This window comes from Sinocyclocheilus anshuiensis, unplaced genomic scaffold (assembly GCF_001515605.1).
Source record: "Sinocyclocheilus anshuiensis isolate Anshui unplaced genomic scaffold, SAMN03320099.WGS_v1.1 scaffold241, whole genome shotgun sequence".
NCBI lineage: Eukaryota > Metazoa > Chordata > Actinopteri > Cypriniformes > Cyprinidae > Sinocyclocheilus > Sinocyclocheilus anshuiensis.
In genome coordinates, this window is record NW_015540865.1 from 9,059 (window position 1) to 20,626 (window position 11,568).

Consider the following 11,568-nt stretch of genomic DNA (forward strand, 5'->3'; position numbering starts at 1 on the left):
AATATGAATCAGAATATGAACAGTGAAATAATGAATATGAATACTAAAATCAGGAATATGTATGTGAATATCATGAATATGCATTAGAATATCAATTACATTTTGAATATAAATATGCAAAATCAGAATATGAATAATGTCATGTATATGAATGTATAAAAATATGAATGGATCCATAAATATCAAGAATGAATGAATGACATCATGAACCATGAATATGTATCAGAAAATGAATGGCATTTACATACATTTGTATCAGATCATGAATGATTTTATAAATATGAACTAGAATATGAATGAAATCATGAAAATGAATAATCAAACCATGAATATGTATCTGAATATGAATAAGCATAAAAAATTGAATTACATCATGAATACGAATCAGAATATGAATGACATTATGAATATGCATCAGACCATAACATGTATATGAATCAGAATATGAATTATATTATAAATATGCATCAGACCATAACATGTATATGAATCAGAATATGAATTATATTATAAATATGCATCAGACCATAACATGTATATGAATCAGAATATGAATTATATTATAAATATGCATCAGACCATAACATGTATATGAATCAGAATATGAATTATATTATAAATATGCATCAGACCATAACATGTATATGAATCAGAATCAGAATTATATTATAAATGTGCATCAGACCATAACGTGTATATGGATCAGAATATGAATGACATTATGAATATGCATCAGACCATAACATGAATATGAATCAAACTATGAATGCCGTTATGAATCTGAATTTGAATCAGAATATGAATGATGTTATGAATCTGAATTTGAATCAGAACATGAATGATATTATGAATCTGAATTTGAATCAGAACATGAATGATATTATGAATGTGCATTAGACCATAACATGAATATGAATCAGAATACGAATTACATTATGAATCTGAATTTGAATCAGAATATGAATTACATCATGAATATGCATAGACCATAACATGAATATGAATGACGTTATGAATCTGAATTTGAATCAGAATATGAATGACATTATGAATATGCATAGACCATAACATGAATATGAATGACATTATGAATCTGAATTTGAATCAGAATATGAATGACATTATGAATATGCATCAGACCATAACATGAATATGAATCAAAATATGAATGCCGTTATGAATCTGAATTTGAATCAGAATATGAATGTTATGAATCTGAATTTTAATCAGAACATGAATGATATTATGAATGTGCATTAGACCATAACATGAATATGAATCAGAATACGAATTACATTATGAATCTGAATTTGAATCAGAATATGAATTACATCATGAATATGCATAGACCATAACATGAATATGAATGACGTTATGAATCTGAATTTGAATCAGAATATGAATGACATTATGAATGTGCATCAGACCATAACATGAATCAAAATATGAATGCCGTTATGAATATGAATTTGAGTGACATTATGAATATGCATGAGACCATAACATGAATTTGAATCAGAATATGAGTGACATTGTGAATCTGAATCAGAATATGAATGATGTCATGAATATGAATTTTAATGAGAATATGAATGATCATGTTTCATCACACTAATGGAAACATCCACACATGTGAAGATCAGCGGTTCGGGTCTTCAGATGGCCACGAGTTTCTCAGCCAATCAGATGAGAGAATCTCAGAGCGTCTCACCTGAAAGCGGTAGAAGGTTCCGTCGTCCTTCAGCATGAGAACGTGGTCTGATATGGGGAAGAAATAACCGTGAGCTGCCATCAGCGTCCCCAGATGAAGAGCCTCCACTGCAACACACACACACACACACACACACACAGAGAAACGCACAGAAATGCACACACACACACACACAAAAACACACACAAATGGAGGTCTTGAGATGCTTCAGATGAGATGCTTGTTGTCCTTTGATTGCAGCAGTTGCAATCGTCTCATCTCATCTCTGTCTGGAGTCGTTTCATATTTCAGATATCATAAATGACCTCTAAGTAAATAATGCAGCTCAGCTCGACAATGCAATGGAATTAAAGGGACAGTTCACCCAAAAAACAAACTCATCGGTTACATCACTACATACGAATTCAGAAAAGACGTTTAGCAGAAAGTCCTTCTGAACGCTCAGCATCTCCTCGTGTTCCACAGAAGAACGTCAGATGAGTTTGAAATCACAGGCTGTGTGAATGATGACAGAATTAAATTGCTTGGATTAATTATTTCTAGACAACTAACACACACATTCCCCTTCTGTCAGACTCTGGATCAGCGCTTCTCAACCTTTTTGACTCCAAAGCCACTCCGAGCTCTAGATTTGTTTTCAAAACTTATTTTAATTTAAAAAGGTCAATCATTACATTTCAGGTTTCCAGACGTTTTAAGAGCTGAATGTTTTTCAGGGATCCTGATCTATTTAAACAATGAATTTACATAACTTTTCCAGTCGGAAAATTATTTTTTAAAAACACAATTTCTACCAGATAAAATATTTTAGCGCTTGGCAGAACTAGTAAAATGCATATTAATTATAAAATGCCCATAGCATATTAACATTAGAGTAATGTACATGACATTTTTTTAGATCTAGAAATCACATTGTTCCTCATTTTTCCAGGTTTCCAAAAAACAGATTTTCCTGGTTCTTCAAAAGCAAAAACAGTCATTGAATGTGTTGAAATCACCTGTTCCCATAATGCACTGCAAATGAAGAGCAAACAGAGCTGAATCTGGATCTGACTGACACTGAGACACACAGCTGGACTAATGGAGACTAAAGGCATTAAAAACACATGCACTGAGGTGATGTGAATGCAGATGTGCATGCGTCATGTTTCTGTATCTGGTCATTTGCGCTTGTCACTGCTAACATAGATCCAGGGTTATTTTAGTATCACTGAGATACAACTTTTAATTAATATTTTGAGTTACTTATATATGGAAGCCTGTTTCCGCCACTGAATAAAAAATAAATAAGGTTATTGCGACTTTTTATCTCACAATTCTGACTTTTTTTCACAGAAATGTGAGGTATAAACTTGCAATTGCGAGTTATAATGTCAGAATAGCGAGATATAAACTCACAATTGCAAGATAAAAACTCGCAGTTCTGATTTTTTTTCCTCGCAAATGTGAGTTTATATCTCACAATTCTGAGAAAAAAGTCAGAATTGCGAGAAAAAGTCAGAATTGTGAGATAAAAAGTCACAGTTACCTTTTTTCCATATATATGAAAAATGAAAAAAAAAAAATATATATATATATTTTCATTTTAGTTAAAGTTTCAGTAATTATTATTTTTTTGTCATTACTTTCATTTTTTTTTTTACAATTATTATTTTTGGTATAAGATATTTAAGTACGTCAAGAAACTAAATGAAAATGAGAAACTAGCTTAAATAATACAAGTTTACGTTTTTTATATTTTATTTATTTTTTTATATTTTATTATTTATTTTATTCAGTTAAAGTTTTATTTTATTTCATTTTTATTATTTAGTTTTAGTTTCAGTTAACTATAATAAACCTGCTAAGAAAGTTTTGTAAAAGTATCCATTAAGTTATGAAAACATTACTTCTGAATGTCTAAACGTCCAGTTTTTTTTTTTAAATGTTTAAAAAAATGTTTTTTCTTGGTTATCAATGTTAGAGAAAACATTACAGGAATGTTCCATTTTATCATTTTACAATTATTATTTTTGGTATAAGATATTTAAGTACGTCAAGATAAACTAAATGAAAATGAGAAACTAGCTTAAATAATACAAGTTTACGTTTTTTATATTTTATTTATTTTTTGATATTTTATTATTTATTTTATTCAGTTAAAGTTTTATTTTATTTCATTTTAATTATTTAGTTTTAGTTTCAGTTAACTATAATAAACCTGCTAAGAAAGTTTTGTAAAAGTATCCATTAAGTTATGAAAACATTACTTCTGAATGTCTAAACGTCCAGTTTTTTTTTTTAAATGTTTAAAAAAATGTTTTTTCTTGGTTATCAATGTTAGAGAAAACATTACAGGAATGTTCCATTTTATCATTTTGCAAACTACTTGTGACTTGTTACTTTTGACAAATCAAATTTTCAGAATGTTACTTTTCTCTGAACATTCTGAAACTAGCATTAATGTAGCTTGTAGTTGTAGTTGAATGTCAAACATTCCATGAACAATGAATAAATAACGTTTTTGCAACATTTTGATAATGTGCCCTAGATAACACTGAACGAACGCTCTATTAACACTACTGGAAGAATGTTTGTTCAGAATGTTGAGAGAACCTTGCCACAACGTTCCCTGTTAGAGTGCGTCTGTTTGAATGGAAAACAACGTCTGATTTCATGAAGGTCATGTTGGGCTAAAAACAAATCAAGCTGAAATCAATGAAGCTCAGTAGATGTAAACGGCAGCGTTTGATTTCCTCAAGCCGTTTATTTACCGCCGCATGATTGAATAATGACAAACGGTCTGAACGATCTGCCTAACGAGTTTACCGCGACACGAGCGGATTAGACAGGACAGATCCGCAGCTCTCCTCTCTGTCTGTAAGCTCTCGTGAGTTTGAGAGAGTGATTTCAGGAAAGACAGACAGTGTTTCACAGCTTAATATGATCTCAAATCTTACTGTACCTTGGTCTTCAATGTTCAGGTTCTTCTGCATCCACTGGACAATATCAGAGCCTGACAAACAGAAGAAAGCGCTTACTGACTGCATTCAGGTTATATGTTCGTGTTCACTGGGAACTGAACTCATCGTCCTGGTGCTTCTGCAGTATGTGAAGGTAAAAGTGAAGCAAAACTCAAGAGTGAGTAGATCTGAATCTGACAGATTTTGAATCTCTGAAACTTGGAAAATCTGAAGATGAATGTTGAGAGTTGCACTTTTTGCAATATTTACACACGAGACACGAGAGTGTCTGGATCTGCAGACAAACCCAACAGGTTTATCAAAAAAAAAAGTCTACTGGTTTATAATACTTAAACTTAAAAAACTTCGATTCTCAAGGACTGCCAATTGCAAAAAAAAAACAAACAAAAGAAATAAAATAAAATATCTTAAAAATTAGATGAAAATTTTAATTTAATTTAATTTAATAATTTAATTTAATTAAAAATTTTAATTTAATTTAATTTGTCATGGGTTGGGTCAGTCAAACCAACGATTCCCAGGGAATGCCAATTGCACTGCTCTGCATAAAATACAAATTTTAGATTAAAAAAAATTAGAAAATTGCCAGCTGACTAAAATAAAATAAGTTGAAGTACTAAAATCAACTAAATCTGAAATACTAAAATGAAAATACACAAAAATGTAAAACAAAAGCAAATTCAAAATATGAACAATGTTGTAGCAGTATAAAACAGCACCGTTTCGCACTTGAGGTCTGAATAGCAGCAGATGATGATCTGGAGTAAAGCAGCACGTGATGAAGCTCTGACCTTGTGAACACAAACTCCCCTTTACGTTTGTTTCAGGACACAAATCGTTCAGGTAACGACGCCTCATTACTCCAGAAGCAGCACGATTCTGAACTCAGTGTTTCTGAAAAGTAGGTTTTGGGGGCAGCCGGTGTGAGGATTTGTTCAATCGAGAGAAACTTCTGTGTGTTTCTGGAGATTTTGTGTCTTGCAGAGGCTTGTAGAAAAACCCCAGAGGCAGCGAGAGACATCTGCGTCTGAAAGAGCATCTTCAGGGACAAAGCAGAAATAAGAGCATCCTGTTTTTAATTAACAAATTCTCTCTGTCTCTCTCCAGACAGAGAGGATGTCCTGATATCATGTGAAAGTAGAACGAGATCTGAACCGAGAGACGATTCACGTTCCTGCTCTTATTGCGAATAAAGCCTCAGTCTAAAGAATATTCATGATCCTTTTCAGCTGATCATCAATCAATCATCATCAGTCATAAAACACACTCCTCACCAACCCATCTTGGAACTAAGCAACAGTTAAAGTCATTTGAAAACTAAAATAAAATATAAAAATGAAGTGAAATTAAATGAAATCGAAATGAAATCGAAATGAAAATAAAAAAAATAAAATAAATAAAAAAATAAAATAAGGTCATGGGTTTGATTCCCAGGGAATGTCAAATTCTTAAATGTAAATCAAATCAAATAACTAACTATACAAAATAAAATAAATAAGTTTACTAAATAAAATAAGTTTAAGTAGAAGTACTAAAATAATTTATACTGAAATACGAAAATAAATGACATTTTTTAAATATAAAAAAATGAAAATATACAACATAAAAGCAAATGTAAAATATTCATAAATACTATAATACTATATAAATAACCACCTGTCATAATAAAAACACACTTCTCACCAAACCATCTTGGAACTAAGGAACAGTTGTTTAAATAAAATAAAATAAAATAAAATAAAATAAACATTAGGTCATGGGTTTGATTACCAGGGAATGACAAATTCATAGATGAAAATAAAATAACTAACTAAAATAAAATAGCAGAGAATGCAAAAATAAAATCAAATTTAAAATATTAACAAAAACAGTATCTCAATGATATTTAAAATAACAAAATTGAAGCATAAACTAGAATAGTACACACTAGCGCAGAATGATGCATTTTATTTTTCAGGATTCACAGATGAATAGAAAGTTCAGAAGAACAGCATTTATTTGAAATAGAAATCTTTTGTAACATTATAAATGTCTTTACTGTCACTTTTTGATCAATTTAATGCCGCCTTGATGAATAAAATTTCTTTCCCAAAAAATAAATAAATAAATAAAAACTTTTGAATGGCAGATATTAATTGTTCACAGTAACGAGTAATTCTTGATAATCTATGGAATTAAAATTTAAAAAAAAAATGAAAACGACTCATTCTCAGTGTTTTATTAGAAACTTGGACACAAAGCAAAAGATCAGATGAATCACAACAAATGAATCACGAGTCTGACATCAGAGTAACATTATGCTAAAACAACACCGAATATAATAACACATTGTAAATCTGAGTGAGTGTGACATGTATCAGTGGTGATGTTGCCTGGCGACTGTAAACAATCAACGGTAACGGCGTCTGCGAGACACGAGCAACTCGTCAAAACTAAACGAGCCTCATTATGATGAATGAAGCTGTAAGAATGAAGCAGCGTCTGTTTACAGAGAGATTACAGTTTTACTGCTGAAATACAGCCGAATAAACACTACAGTCCAGTGTGTGTGTGTGTGTGTGTGCGTGTGTGAGTGTGTGCGTGTGTGTGAGTGTGAGAGAGGGAGGGTGTGTGTGTGTGTGTAGTGAAGGGACTGCAATGATTTATTCTGCAATAACAACATTTATTGTTATTGCATTATCCTATTTATTACACGGCTGCTTGCTACATAAGTAAACTAAGTTGAAATATAAACACAGACCAATCAGAATCGAGAGAGAGCCGTGTTATAATCAGGAATATTCTTGTGATTGATACTTGCTCAGTCATGCTTACTTTCCCCGTTTCCTACTTTATTAGTCAATATGCTTTGAATTTGTATGTTTTAAGACAGAATTAGTATTGCATTGCATTGTTAGTGTGATTCAGTCCTTAAAATGTAAATGCTTTATTGTCCTTGCTATTAGTTTTGACCTGATGGGAATGTACGTGCATGTCCTTGTGTGCGTCCTCCAGCAAGGATTTGACCTCTGTCTATTCACTGTTGCCCCGAGTCTTGACCCCGTCCAGTGTGTGTGTGTGTGTGTGTGCGTGTGTGAGTGTGTGCGTGTGTGTGAGTGTGAGAGAGGGAGTGTGTGTGTGTGTGTGTATGTGTGCGTGTGAATGAGTGTGTGTGTGTGTGCGTATGTGAGTGTGAGAGTGTGTATGTGCGCGTGTGAGTGAGTGTGTGCGTCTGTGTGTGTGCGTGCGTGCGCGTGTGAGTGAGAGTGTGTGCGTGCATGTGTCTGAGTGTGTGTGTGTGTGTGTTTGTGAGTGTGTGTGCGTGCGTTTGTGCGAGTACCAGACATGTGTGTGTGAGTGAGTGTGTGTGTGTGTGTGTGCCTGTGCGCGAGTACCAAACATGTGTGTGTTTGTGCGTGTGTGTGTACGTGTTTGTGTGAGTACCAGACATGTGTGTGTGTGAGTGCGTGTGTTTGTGTGAATACCAGACATGTGTGTGTGTGTGCGCGTGCGTGCGTTTGTGTGAGTACCAAACATGTGTGTGTGTGTGTGTCTGCGTGTGTTTGTGAGTGTGTGTGTGTTTGTGATTACCAGACATGTGTGTGTGTCTGCGTGTGTGTGTTTGTGAGTGTGTGTGTGTGTGCGTGTTTGTGTGAGTACCAGACATGTGTGTGTGTGAGTGCGTGTGTTTGTGTGAATACCAGACATGTGTGTGTGTGTGCGCGTGCGTGCGTTTGTGTGAGTACCAAACATGTGTGTGTGTGTGTGTCTGCGTGTGTTTGTGAGTGTGTGTGTGTTTGTGATTACCAGACATGTGTGTGTGTCTGCGTGTGTGTGTTTGTGAGTGTGTGTGTGTGTGCGTGTTTGTGTGAGTACCAGACATGTGTGTGTGTGAGTGCGTGTGTTTGTGTGAATACCAGACATGTGTGTGTGTGTGCGCGTGCGTGCGTTTGTGTGAGTACCAAACATGTGTGTGTGTGTGTGTCTGCGTGTGTTTGTGAGTGTGTGTGTGTTTGTGATTACCAGACATGTGTGTGTGTCTGCGTGTGTGTGTTTGTGAGTGTGTGTGTGTGTGCGTGTTTGTGTGAGTACCAGACATGTGTGTGTGTGCTTGTGTGAGTACCAGACGTGTGTGTGTGTGTGTGCGTTTGTGAGTGTGTGTGTGTGTGTGCGTGCGTGTGTGTGTGCATGTGTGTGCGTGTTTGAAGCGTAGAGGCTGAGGTTTCTACGTTTCAGATGTAATTTATTGAAGATGCTTATGTAAGACTCTTGATTGCGTAATGGCAGAAACAGGCAGAGGAGGATCTGAACTCTTCCTCATCTCTCAGACTCGACTTTCTGAGGGTTTTCATTCCCATCATCATCATCATCATCATCTCAGCGCTGTTCTCCCATGATGCATCAGATCTGTGGGTTCTAATTAATACATTAACGAAATAACAGCCTGTGGGCTGCTCAGATTTCAGTCAGTGTTTGCTGCGGTTCTTAACGACTCTCTGAGCGCCCGAACGCTCTCTACGGGATCAACGCAAAACTCACTTCCCAGCGCAAATATCTAAAGATTCCTAAATCAAGACACATTTACTGAAGAAGCAAAATGACAGAAGATAAGAAGTCTTGTTTCCTGAGAAACTGATCAAAATGAAGTGAGTTTATGATTGAAACAAGAACAAATATCTGCTGATGGGCTCAGAAAAAACAACTTAATTCAAAGAGAAAAGGTTTTCATAAAATGAAAAAGTAAACAACATTTTACATTGAAAATAATTTAATATTGATATAGTGGAAATATTGAGGTCGAGATGACCTGTGAAACACGTACTGTCAACTTTAAAATACTAATTCTCTGCTGATACAGATCTTTCAACAATGATAAAGCAAACCACAGAACACAACTAACAATAACCACCCACAATACCCTAGCAACACTTCAGCAACCACCCAGAACAACCTAGCAACATCCTAGCAACCAGAACACCCTAGCAACATCTTAGCAACCAGAACACCCTAGCATCCTAGCAACCACCCAGAACAGCCTATCAGAATCCTAGCAGTAACCCAGAACACCCTAGCAACATCCTAGCAACAGAACACCCCAGCAACGTCCTAGCAACCACCCAGACCAGCCTAGCAACAGAACACCCCAGCAACGTCCTAGCAACCACCCAGAACACCCTAGCAACGTCCTAGCAACCACCCAGAACACCCTAGCAACCACCCAGACCAGCCTAGCAACAGAACACACCAGCAATGTCCTAGCAACCATCCAGAACACCATAGCAACATCCTAGCAACCAGAACACCCTAGCAACATCTTAGCAACCAGAACACCCTAGCATCCTAGCAACCACCCAGAACAGCCTATCAGAATCCTAGCAGTAACCCAGAACACCCCAGCAATGTCCTAGCAACCACCCAGAACAGCCTAGCAACAGAACACCCCAACAATGTCCTAGCAACCATCCAGAACACCATAGTAACATCCTAGCAACAGAACACCCCAGCAATGTCCTAGCAACCATCCAGAACACCATAGCAACATCCTAGCAACCAGAACACCCTAGCAACATCTTAGCAACCAGAACACCCTAGCATCCTAGCAACCACCCAGAACAGCCTATCAGAATCCTAGCAGTAACCCAGAACACCCTAGCAACATCCTAGCAACCACCCAGAACAGCCTAGCAACAGAACACCCCAGCAATGTCCTAGCAACCATTCCAGAACATCATAGCAACATCCTAGCAACCAGAACACCCTAGCAACATCCTAGCAGTAACCCAGAACACCCTAACAACATCCTAGCAACAGAACACCCTAGTAATGTCCTAATCACCACCCAGAACAGCCGAGCAACATCCTAGCAATAACCCAGAACACCCTAGCAACGTTCTAGCAGCCATCCAGAACAGCTTAGCAACACCTTAGCAACCACCCAGAACACCGTAGCAATCACCCAGAACACCCTAGCAACATCGTAGCAACACCCTAGAAACTATCCAGAACATCCTACCAAAGTGTTTTGACAAATTCATCTGAAATGACCGTTTGACTCTCAGGAGACTCTTGTTGGTTTGCTACTGAATATCCAACATTAAATCTGGATCCTCAAGCAAAACCAGTTGAAAACCACTAAGATAAAGGTCTAGATGAAAAGGGAAGGATTAAACGTATGATTTTTAAATTTTTCCTTTTCAACAGTACAGTGCAAAAATGACTCCAGCGCTTCAGTGTTTTCAGGGGACTCTCAGGCTCTGCTCACTGCGAACTGAACGCCATTCTTCAGAGCGTCAAACGACACGAGAGCGAGTAAATAACGACAGAATGCTGATTGCTGTGAACGTCTCTCTGAATGTAAATGGCAGCTGATGTTTGGAGATCGGCAGGAGCGCTCAGACTCTCTTTGCTCATGCTAACGGCTCACCGGCGTCCAGCGCTGACCTCTCTTCAAAGCCGCGGCGCTGTTTGATGGCTCTGCTCTGTTTGTCCTCAGGATATTCTGGGATGTTTGGCTGTTTGATGGTTTCCTGATTAGCGTTAGCATGCGTTCCTCAGGAGTCTCTCAGCACGGCTATGCTAGCGCACGTCATAAGGACTATAAAAAGGTTTGTGTCGCTGTCAGAAAGCCACCGAGAGCCAAAGATTCAACCCGAGGAGTTTATCATGAGCCGCAGCACAATGAGGGCTTCAGATCACACAAACACTTCATATAACATAAGCTTTATAATATTACTTCAACTGTTAGGGGAGTTTGTGTCCAACAAACCAAACAAATAAAGATAAAAAAGAGAAACATTCATTTGTAAAGTATTCACTGAATTATGATTACATATACACACATTAGGGGTGTAAATCGGATGGTTCGTCACGATACGATATCGATTCTCATACCCAGCGATACGATATTTGCCGATA

At 36.5% G+C, this 11,568-nt stretch overlaps 1 pseudogene; it reads right to left on the reverse strand.

Annotated features, from left to right (window-relative positions):
- LOC107688031 (regulator of G-protein signaling 7-like) overlaps window positions 1-4,738 on the reverse strand; it is a 12,431-nt pseudogene extending 7,693 nt beyond the window's left edge.
- Window positions 4,739-11,568: the final 6,830 nt, after the last annotated feature.